The following is a 12,487-nucleotide window of genomic DNA, read 5'->3' as shown; positions in this document are numbered from 1 at the left end:
ATAAGCCCTTCCACCCTCCAAAAAGACTATTTCATTCAAGACTCTGGATACAGAGGAGGAAACCGAGGCCAAGTAAAGCTTGGATCCCTGTCCAGAGTTTCTTGACTGAGGACTGAAGAGGCCAGCCTCAGTCCAAACGTGTGACTCCTGATTAAGCACTTTGATCTGCAGTCAGTGGATGGATGTGTGGATGGATGGATGGATGGATGGATGGATGGATGGATGATGAATGAGTGAGTAGAGGGATGGATGGATGGATGGATGATGAATGAGTGAGTAGAGGGATGGATGGATGGATGGATGGATGGATGATGAATGAGTGAGTAGAGGGATGGATGGATGGATGGATGGATGGATGATGAATGAATGAGTAGAGGGATGGATGGATGGGTGGAAAAATGAATGGATGAGTAGAGGGATGGATGGATGGGTGGGAAAATGAATGGATGAATGAATGAATGAATGAATGAATGAATGAATGAAAAGCCACCAGTCAGTCTTACTTTACATATTCTTCCCATTTGAATCTGTGTCCAGACTCGGGATAGTCAGGCTTCCCCTACCTGCACACACCCTTTCTTTCCTCTGCCCTGCCCCCAACACTGGTCCCTTGGACTCCATCACCACTGCGAGACTGCTATGTCTGTCTGCTCCCAGCTCTCCCTTCCAAGTAAGGCCTTCAATACCACCCCCAGCTTTTTGCCTCCCCCCTTAATTCTCCCTAGCTGGCCTAATTGCTTTGCCCTGTGGTGAGGGGAGACCTCCCGTGTGCTACATCCCCCAAGGATATGCTGGGGCGGGAGGTAGGAGAAGGAGAAGTCAAGACAGCCAATGAGGCAAAAGCCAGGGCCCACTGAGCCAATGAAGCTAAAGCCAGGGTCCTCTGAGCCCATGGTCACAGTTCCACTCCGGAATGTTTGATGTTTACAATTGAATTTGAAAAGGAGTGTGGTCTGGGGGCCTCCCCAGTGCTACCTTCAATGTCTGTCCTGCAGCTCATTACCCCGTGACACTTAACACATCATCAAACTGCTTCACAGTCATTGCCAGCACAGATCCTGGCTGCTGGAGTCACAGGCAGTTGGGCACACTGACCTCCCAGCAAGGGGAGCTGAGGCCCAGAGGACACAGCAGGGGATCAAAAGCCATCCTAGGAAAACCAGACCTGCACCTGAATTAGAGACCCTTGACCTCCCCCAATCCCCGGTGATAAGACTCAGAGTTCAGGGGGATGGGGTGTGGTGGGGCAGCATCTGGCATGGTGCCATGAAAAAGCATGGTGCTTGCTAGTATATAGCCAGGCGCGATTTGCCACTTCCCTGCAACTAGTGACCCAAACAAAGTATCACACCGCCCCTCTGTCTGGCCAGGAAGCACCTCGGGAGCTGCTGCTGGGTATCAGGTGTTGATACCTGGAAAGTAGTTAACTATTGCAAGTGGATACAGGTGGCTGCTTCAAGTAGCTGCCACTCCTCTTGTCCTGACCTCTGAGCAACAGAGTCCGGGGAAGCAGACTGACAACGGTAAGGATTTCCTGCACCCAAGTTATCTTCAAATTTTGCCAACAGCCACAATGAGGGGAACAACAAAACGTAAGTATCCTCAAGTGGCAGGTTCCAGTGAGGCCAGCTGCACCAAGCATTTGTGTGTGTGAGAGAGAGAGAATATATACAATATATACAGCCGTGTGCACACATGAAACAGACAGGGGAGGGAGGGAATCTCCCCTGTGTGTGACATCTGAGTCCAATACACAGAAGAGGGGAGGGAGGATGCCAGCAAGGTGCTTCAGTGGATAAAGGGGGGATCGATGCCCAGATGACACAATGGATGTTTGATCTCTGGGTTCCACACAAATGTGGTAGGAGAGAAACAACCCCACAACGTTGTTCTCTGACGTACACTGTGTGCCATAGAAGATGGGCACGCTCACACAATAACACACACATACACGTATGGTAACAATTAGAAGGATGCCAATAATTCCACTTTTAAAAGCTAGAGGAGGCTGGGGGCCCACGGAGAACCGGTGGAACCTGAAACCTTGCTCTTTCCTACCATAGATGGGCCTTCGGAGAGGGCTAAGGACATAGGACACAGAGGGCACCCTGTGGGTCAAGGTATGGCTGGGGCCCTTCTCCTCTCCTGGCTTCCAGCATTCCACAGGAGCCTCTGCAGTTCCTAAATCTCCTTGACATAGTGGCCGAGAAGGACCGGCTGTCACAGCTGATGTGTGGTAATGAGGCAGGGTTAATACTCAGGAGGTCACGCTGCCATTCCACATTTCATGGGTATTCGGTAACACGGGCAGTAACCAACATGGAGTCTGAGAGGTATACAATAAGGGTCCCTGGGTACAGGCCCGGGATAAAAGCTGACGCCAGGTTCTCATGGTGTATGGAGGATGCCCCCAGGATGTTGGGATCATGGCCTTGTCTTCCCTCTCACCTCTGACCCCACTTTGCTATGGGAACTGACTGCTCTTTGCTCAGCCCTATGAGTGGTGACTCCATAAGTCTCTAGAAAACCGGTGTCTCTCCCGTGGACACAGGATGTGGAGGTGGGTGTTTGCTGTCCACCTAACTTGATTTTAAGCTGCCTAGGAGATACGCCTCTAGATAGGTCTATAAAGTCATTTACAGAGGGGACCAGCGCACCCTCAAGGATGCTCGTAGCACCCTGCGGCTGGGCTCCCAAGCTGAATAAAAGGGGAAGTGAGAGAAGCACCAGCACGCATATCTCTGCTTCCTGGTTGCTGCGGATGGCAGCCCCATGCTCTGACGCTATGCTTTCCCCACCATGATGGACTGAACCCTTTGAGACAGCCAGAATAGACCCTTGGCTCTTCACCCGACTTTTGTCAGGCATGTTATCACAGCAAGGAGGCCACTTGTATACACTGTACTTTTGCTAAGCTGTCAATCCAAGAATGAGGGTGAGGCTTCCAGGGCAGATTTTGTGTGGAGGCAAAGTGAAGCTGAAATGTGGCAGCCCAGACCTGTAATTCCAGCCCTCCAGAGACTGAGGCAGGAGGATGGTGAGTCGAAGGCAAGACCTGACATTTTCAAAAGAAAAGAAAAAAGAAAAAAAGAACTGGGAAGATTTGGGGAAGAGGAAAAACAGGATCAGGGTATTCTATATAAAAAATTAATTTCAAAAATGAATTCATATAAAAATATCCTTGTAATTGTTGAAAAAGAAGGATGGGAGGGGAAGAAGGAAGAATGGAGGAAGGAGAGCAAGGAGGAGGAGAAAGAGAAAAGGAAGAAGAAGGAGATGGAGGAGGGTGGAGGAGGAGGAAGAGGAGAAGGAAATGGAAGAGGAGGATGGAGGGAATCATGCCTTTTCCAGATAACCTGTGGGTGCAACATATGCAAACAGGAAGCGAGATGAGGATCACCTACATCCAACCAACACCGGCTGCAGTGCGCTGTAGAATCCTTATGCTTGGGAGAAGTGGTGGTCCATGCTGATTAAATTAACTGTTCGAGGCACTGGAGATATGGCTCCTGTGGTAGAGATTTTGCCACCCAGAGCACTGCAGAAACCAGGTGTGGAGAAGCAGACCTACCATCCCAGAGCTCAGGAGGTGGGAATGGAAAGAGTCCAAGGTCCTCTACAGCAACTCGAAGTTTGGTTGCACCCTGGACCTCAATGAAACTCTATCTCAGAAGAACTTACAAATAATAAAGTTCTCAGTATCTTTAGATGAACAAGCTAAGATTCGGAACTCAAGTAAATCAGAATAAAATTAATTTATTTGGAGATCCCTTTGCCCTGAAATCACCGGTTTGATTATAAGCATGGAGTTGCATCAGGTTCATCCACCATTAGGGGGACAGTCCCGAGAGTGGAGCTGGACAGTCAGCGAGATTGTGTGACAGGGCCATGTCTTGATTATACACAGCAAGCCCCTGACAACACAAATAAACATGTCAGCCAGTCGGGTCACTTAAGAAGTATCTCCATTCCTTTGGGTGACATTGTGATGGATGAGAGCCCTCTCTCCTGCTCCTCACCCCAAAAGTACTCCTACCATGCAGAAAATGTCCTTTCTCTTGCTCCTCACCCCCAAAGTACTCTTATGCTGCAGAAAAAGCCAAGTTTACTAAGAGGCTAAAACTTCAGCAGTAACCCTTAACTGAGTATTTACTGGCAGCAGACACAGACAGACAGACAGACAGTTTCTCAAGTCCTCTGGCCCCTTGGATGAGCTCACTCAAAAAGATGTCCCATGTTGCCATATAGAGGTCCACGGAGGCCAAGAGCCATTGTGTCTACTGTTTTTGTCTTACTTTGTTTTTGTTTTAAACTTATGTGCACCTGTGTGTCTGTGTGCCAATGTGTGCGTGTGAGTGCACTGCTCGCAGAGGCCAGAAAAGGGCATCAGATCCATAGAGCTGAGGTTACAAGTGATTGTGAGCTACCCAACATATGTACTGGGATGTGAACTTGGGTCCTCTGCAAGGACAACACTAGTCATCTCTCAAGTCCCTGATGGCCTATAATGTTGACTAGCTTGGTGGTCAACCCTGCCTCAAGACCTACTTTGAAGGAAGTTCTAAGTGTGCAAACCTTTTTCTCTCATCTTTGAGGTTCTGCACCTCATACACTCCAGAGCCCCGACTAAAGTCTTAACCCACAGGAGGCATATCCCAAGCTCTAGGCCCATGTTCCCCACCCTAATAAAGATGCATCTCTATCAGATGGCAGTGTTTCCAAGGGACCTGTAATTCATAAGACTCTACCAAGTACTTGGCTCTTCACTGGGAGTCTGGGGCATGCAAGGGTAAAAGTAGGGACTTGGGTTTCCCAAGCAAGTGTTTTCTCAGCACAAGGCTTGCGCATTGTGAATGATCACATTTTCCTTGCTCATCAATGTTGCAAGCTCCCTGCAGCATACAGTCCTGTTAATAAATTATACCCCTCCTCTCTTTTAAGGCTCTTTTGTTAGATAGTCAGTCTCCCAGCTGCATTAACTCTCCATTACTCTGTTACGACATTATGACGTTGCAAGCAGAGAGCTGGAACCCTGACACCCTCAGCCCAGCAGGAGACAGAGAACAGAAAGGGCCCATTAGGATGCTGTGGCCGATACTCCTTTTTTTTTTTTTTTTTTTTTTTTTTTTAACCCAGAGACTATTTTCTGAGCTTTTAAAATAATGGATAATGGATTCAAAGGTCTCCCTTCCATAACAAACTCTCCGATAGCTTGCCAAGGACAGAGTCCAAGGCAGGTTAAAGTGCTCTGGAGTGCAACTATTTCTTCAAGTTCTTGATATTCCCTAAAAGATGGTTTGAGTCTCCTTAACACAGAACAGTCTTTTGGTCATTGGCTGATAAGCAATTTGGGCCTCCATGAGAAACACTTTTAAGCCCCAAGAGTTTATTGTGTGTGAACCAGTGTAGGGTGTTGAAGAGATTGCAAGTTAGGGAACTCCTTAAACAACTTCTGAAGCCAAAGTGTTCAAGACAACACCTCCAACATGATATCTTCTCTGTGCAAGTGTGTGCGTTCATACATGCGTGCATTCGTACGTGTGTGCGTGTATGTACCCTTGTCACCTGGGAAAGAACAGCTGGAGGCCAGCCTAAGTTACACAGTGAGACCTTGTCTCAAGACAAAACAAAACAAATTCTTTTCTTTTAAACTGAAAACACACAGTGCACCCACTGTGTGCTTACATAGATTATAGCACATACCTACTGTGTGCTTGCCCAGATACAGGACATTTGTACCTGTTTGTCAATTGGTGCTGGGCAAATTTTCTCTTTTTTTCAGTCCAGCCGTGAGGCTGCCAGTCTACACAGAGAAAAGAAAAGGAAAAAAAATCGTTTGCATGGACCAGGTCCGAATGTTTACAAAGCACTCTCTCTCACACATTAACTCGTCAGCAGAGAATCCGCTGATGGGGCCAAGATGAGAAATGGAAGGCCGAAGGGTAATACATCATGGACCAGAATAATCATTTAGCCCCTTGGATAGAGGCTTCCATCCAAGCTTGGATTACAGCTCTCAGCCACACACAAGGCAGATCGATAGCAACACCATCTTCACGACGGAAGGAATTGTAGAGATGACCATCTTTGTCAGCCTGGACTCCATGAGAAAGTGCCCTGAGTAGTTGGCTCAAACAACAGATAGATACCTTTCGATTCTGGTCAAGGTCAGAGAGGTGGGAAGGATGAGCTCTGGTGAGGGCCTCTTCCTGCCTGGACTAAAGTCACTAAGGTGGTATAGATGTGTGCTTACACACTAGGCAGGCGGTGGTGCTGTTCTAGAGACTTAACGGGGATCTTTGGGAGGTGGAGTCTCGCTGGAGGAAGTAGGTCACTGGTGGTGGCCCTGAAAGTTTCATAGCCCTACTTCCCACTTCCGGTCTGCTCTCTGCTTCCTGGCTGTGGACCAGTTATGAGCAGCTGCTTCATGTTCCTGACGAGGTGCCTTCCTCATCAGGTCTGACTTGGTCTTCTCAAACTCTGAGCTGGGGTGAACCCTTTCTACCTACTTGTCAGGTATCAAGCAGCAGCAATGAGGAAAAGGTAGTGACCTGGCCTCTCCCTCTGACACGGACACAAACTCCATCACAGGTTCCTTTCCTCTGTTACCACTTAAGCATTATAAGTCTCCAGAGGGCAGGCCTCCTAATTCCACCCACTGAAGATCTGAGCTACCACATCTCAGTTTTGAGGGGGACCCAGATTGGTCATTTATATGAATGTCCTGCTCCACCCCTCCCCCCAAGTCCAGCAAAAGCAGCTGGGCTATTTGTACAAGGAGCATCCTACTCAGCCACGAGGCAGACACTGGGTAACCTTAACTGAGCTCCTGCTTTCTCTAGTTCTTCGGCTGGCTGGCTGTAAACGGAGGTTGGACATCCCAAAACAGCATTCCCCAAGATCTTTGGGAAGGAGATAATAGTTTTTTGGGGGGTGGGCAAGCATCCCATCCCCTGAGAGCCTGAGATGGTGCTGCCTTTATTCGGGGGGAAAGATGTTTTCTGGCTGCAGGTCTTGTCAATTTCTTTCCTGTACTGACATCGCTTTTTATGTCCTAGGACGAGGTCATGGAGGATTTTCCAAATTTCGCTGACAGCATACGGATATACATTCTGCCTGCTTTTGCAAGGGATTAGAGTCATGGCAGCATCCAGGTAGGGGGAAAATTGTGGACAAGATGAATGTGAAAGCTTGCTTTGAGCTCTGACATTTACAATGTTGCCATTTTGAGTGTTTCATCCAGGCTTTTGTCGGTTATTCACCAGGGATAGTATATCAGCTCTGGGACAGCTGTAACAGAATCAGACTTTGTTGCAAGGGAACCCGGCTCCAACAAAGGGAACAGTCCTTAGCGGAGGCCGAGACAGGAGCGATTGGGCATTCAAGGCCAGGCTGGGCTACACAGAGACCCTGTCCCAGAGCACCAGCAACAATGAAAAGATCAAACGCTGAGTGAGTGGTTTAAATCAACGAGGACTTTAAAGAGCAGGATTCCACGCTCATTGTGTCGGCTGGGCCACGCTGCCCTGAGAGCCACAGGCTGAAACTACCATGGACCTTTCGCCTAGTATCCATGGGTGGGTAACATAACCTGTACCCCTTGGCTCGAAGCCACCTCTCCCGCCCCGCCTCAGAGGTCAGTGGGCCTTTCCTCGAAGATCTCCATAGCCTCCACCTCTATAGAATGGCCCCAGTTCCAAATGAGGTCACATGTCAAAGTAGGACTAGGACTTTGTATAATGTGCTCATAACTCAGTGGAGGTATGAGGACAGACACAAAATAGATTGCTTACCTTAAAAAGAAATTAGAAACTATACAACCGACAAAACGGAATGGTTTGTAATAAACTGACCAGGAAGTAACTGGATTCCTGCCTGGCTGACTGGCGTGGACACTGACGTCATCACTATTGAATTCTCCACTCCCATCACCACCCCCATCTGCCTCTCTCATTCCTCCACTTTGTCCTTACTTACTCTCTTTGTTGTTTTGTCTTTGTGGTGTGTGTGTGTGTGTGTGTGTGTGTGTGTGTGTGTGTGTGTGTGTGTGCATGTCTGCGTGCCTGTCTGTGTGCATGCTTGTGTTTCTGTGCATATCTGTGCCTCTGTATGTGTCTTTGCATCTGCATGTCTGTATGTGTATGTCTCTATATGTGTCTATGTGTATGTGTGTGTTTGTGTCTATGTCTGTGAGTGTCTGTGTCTATGTGTGTCTGTGTGTGTCTGTGTGGATGTCTGTGTACATTTGTGTGTGTTTGTCTCTATGTGTGTCTGTCCCTGTGTCTATGTTTCTTTGTGTGTCTGTGTCTCTGTGTCTTTGTGTATGTGTTCTGTGTGTATCTGTGTGTGTTCTGTGTGTATCTGTCTCTGTGTGTGTGTGTGTGTGTCTGTCTGTCTGTCTGTCTGTATGTATGTATGTATGTCTAGGGTGGGGGAGGCAGGCTTGAATTCTCTATGGAGCCAGAGAGACCTTGAGACATTTATCTTCCTGCATCCATCCACTGACTACTAAGAAGAGAATGATTTGTGTGGTTGGTTATGTGATGGAACCCAGGGCTTCATGCATGCTACACAATCCTCTACAATAACCCCCAACTCCCTTCCTCCATTTCTTGGGATTGGATCTCAGAATCTGAGCTCACAGGTGAAGGGATCAGGGTTCAGCTATGTTGATGTCAGAGTGTTGACTGGGCCTGGCTCACCCTGGCTGTGTTCTGGGGCTGTGCCAGTCTCTGGGGTGTTGATATCTCTCTACATGGTCCAACATGACATGTCTTTTTCTAGACATTGTGGTGTCTCTGACTAATTGGTAGTTGTTTTTTATTGCCCCATCTTCCAACATCTCCCTCCCCATTTCTCAGTATCACCTAAGAAGTGGATTAGCCAGCTTTGTTTGCAAGCCTGTGAAAAATAAGCTGCCCAACATCTGTGGGGTACCATGAGGGCAAAAGATGGTAAGAGAACCCCAGCTTCTTCAACTCTTATGTGTGTTCTCTCTCTCTCCCCTCCTCTTCTCTTCTCCTCCCCACACCCTCCACCACTTGTGTGTGTCTGTGTGTGTGAGCATGCATGAGTGCCTTCCTAGGCCAACCAGTCCCGGGAAAGCTACCATCCTGGGAAACTCAGAGTGAGGAGGGGTAAAGAAACATGATTTACATTGCAGACACTGTGAGATCTTGTATATTTGAGCAGGTGCATGTTCATATGCACATGAAGACCACAGTTCAATTTTGGTATTGTTCCCCAAGGTGGGGGTCCACTTTTTTGTTTTGAAACAAGGTCTCTCACTGGCCTGGAGTTCAGTTAATTCTCCTGTCTCCGCATGGGAATTATAAGTACACACACCACCACGCTGGGTTGTTGTTTGGCCCCAGTTGGCCTGAAACTTGCTGTGGAGACCAGGCTAGCCTCAAATTGACAAGAGATCAACCTGCCTCTGCCTCCCAAGTACTGTGGTTAAAGGCATGCACCACCACACCCAGCTGTTAAACACTGCATCTGGGAATCAAGCTCTTTCCCTTCTGCTTGCTGGGCAAGTGCTTTACTGACAGAGTCGGGTTCCTGACCGCCAGTCATGACACCTAACAATTTCCCTGCTGTAAGCAGGAGCCCGTCCTTTTGCCGCTCTGCTGTAAAACTCTCACAAGAATGGGCGCTCTGCACATGGCTCAGAAGCTTGTGCCAAAGTGGTGGGAGGCGGGGTGGGGGCCTGGCTGGTTCCATCGGATGCAAACCAGTTTCCTGAGCCCAGACTCTGAATTCTAGAATTCTTCAAACCTCAAAAATGGATTCACTGTTTTCTAAAAATCCCAAGGTGGCTCTGCTCCAAGCCCCCCTCAGCCTCAACCTAAAAATGTGGCTTCACTTTGGAGAATTCAAATGTGGCTGACTTTTAAGAAATTTGGCTTTAGCATGAAGGGGTATCTGGTGAATCACTTGGAAAATGAACGATGGGGTTCTCAGAGGCCCCCGGAACTCACCCGAGAGCCAAGCCAAGCCAGCCTAACCGACCGGAGGCTCCGTCGTCAGGGGTGTCCACTTGGTTCCCACTCCTGAATGCTTGCACCTTAGGGACAAGGAGGTCTGCTTGTTTTTCAGAATGTTCAGAAAGTTCCTGTCCTCCTGCCTCTTCCCCGATTGCAACCTTGAGACTCTGTGAGGAGACCACAGCTGTTTATGTACTTAACTTGACTTGAGGTTTGTAACTGCACTTACTGGGGCTTTTTTTCCCTTCTTTCTTGAGGCTCCGTTTCTTGCCTGGCCAAATGAGGTGTGCTAACCCCTCCTCACTTCCCAATATCTCTCCAAACACGTGCCGCACACCTATACAAACGTCCAGAACACCAAGGAAATTAGAGAGCCAGATGAAAGGCAAGTGGGAGTGGGGGGGGGCAGTGTGAAGGTAGTCTCAAAATAAAATAAAATTAAAAATTCCGACGATGACTTTGAAAACCAGCTGCAGTTTTTCTGATCAAAAAATGTAGTCTTCTGGGGTTATTTTCAGGCCAGGCTGCCTGCCAAAGGCTGGGGTGGATTCTAGGCTCCATATGGTGTGGCCCACATAACGGGAGGCTTGGCACCAGTGGGCTCCTAGCTGGAACCTGCGTTTGCAAGGCCTGTCCTCCCAAAACTGGAAGTTTAAGGGGCTGAGTTCCAAGATCATCTCAGACAAAAGACTCTCTCCGAATTCCAAAGGATGGCCTACTTCCAAGGTGGCTTGGGCTTTGGGACTTTGGGTGACCAAGATAAAATCTTTACCAACTCACTTCCTGGAAATGTCTGGTCCAGACAAGAGGTTTAATCTCTGAATGCTGGTCACTATACATTTAAGAGGAGGCTTGGTACACTTAGCCCATGCTACTAAGAGTGCCTGATACCTTTTACTCGCATAATTTTCTGATTGCAGACTTCTCTCCCTAGAGAATGTTACGCTTATATGATCATAAGGAAGAACTTTATATACCTTGTAAGTTTTAGAAACTTTCTGAACTTTATTTTTATTCTCCTCTGCTTCACATCAGATATTCGAACCCAAATGCCTCCTCTGATAATGTTTGCTCACTTGGCGGGACATGGAGCCAACAATGGGTACAGCTGAGCGCTGAGCTCCAAAAGCAGCACCCGAGAGACCAACATTCAGACTCTTTCCTGAGCAAATCCTCAGGAGTCCTTGCCACAGGGAAATGCCTGCCCCACCTCTACACTTCTCTTTGGCATCCAATCAAGTCTATGATGTGACCACACCAAGCTATGAGGTGCTTCCCTCTACAAACCAAAGGAAACACTTAATTTTATGTAAGTCTCAATCTCTTCACACAAGGCATCAAAGGTGAAACACATACAGAGACAGACAGACAGACAGATGGACAGACAGATGGATACACCCTGTGCTTGGTGTTAAGAACCAGGGGAAGTAGTCTCTCACCCATCTGAGTAGTGGCCCCAAACACCTGAGGTGAAGATTCTTGGTGATGTGTATGTCACTCTGAACTGAAATATCCTACAGAAACAGTAATCGGTGAAAGATTTATTGGAGATCGCAGCTTTGAGGGATTTCGATCCATCGTGGCTGATAAAAATGGCAGAGGGGTTCAGTCTATGGTGATCAGTGCTCACATGCTGGTAGACAGGAAGCAGAAAGCAGCGTCTGAACATGTCAGGCTCATCCTGGGGACTTACCCTTTCCTTCAAGTATCACCTAAGAAAGGCCTTGCAGCCTCCCCAAGTTCTGCCAATCATTGGGAAACAAGAATTCCAATCAGAAGCATTGAGAGACTTCAGGGTTGAGACTGTAAAAAAGACTGTGGCTCAGAGGAATCTAGAGGCAATATATTTGAGGGATCTTCTGTGCCCCAGTTCCCTCTAAGGGCTATGCCTGTTCCCGTGTATCCTGGTGGTAGGTTTGGAAACACCACCACAAGGTTCAGGCTATGGCAGATCTTATACCATGGCAAGGCCAGCCTCACAAGCACAGAGCCTGGGGAGACAGTGCCGAGTGGTCACCCTCAGCAGAACAAGTCTGCACTGTCCAAATGCAGAGGCTCCCTTAGAGGGAGCCCAGACTGCTTGGAAAGGGAGACAGAGCAATTCCCAGAGGCTTGGATCCTAGTATTGTCTTAATATTTATATTAAGGGCATTATTAATGTTGTCTCAAAATGTCTGATGCCATTAATTTGATGCCGACATTGAATGGCAGAATTAAATTACCCTAGATAATATTTTTTTTAAAAAAGCTCTACTTTATGCTTGGAAACTTTCAGGTATACAGCATATGAGAAGCGAGTCTCCTATGCCTGAGTTCAAGACATGATAGCCTGTGTGTGAATACGGGTCACAGGCAAGTAGCTCCTAACTAAGACTTAAGGATTAGGGTACAGAGAGTGGGGGTGGGGAACTGATTGGAGGCCATGGACAGGTGAAGAAGGAGGGAGAATCCAAGAGACAGAAGACAGGATGGCCACTGTGGTTTGAGTGTTGTTCAAAACT

The sequence above is a fragment of the Micromys minutus genome, assembly GCF_963924665.1.
Source record: "Micromys minutus genome assembly, chromosome: 29".
Classification (NCBI taxonomy): Eukaryota; Metazoa; Chordata; class Mammalia; order Rodentia; family Muridae; genus Micromys; species Micromys minutus.
The sequence above is the reverse complement of the archived record's forward strand: the minus strand, read 5'-3'. Positions refer to the sequence as shown.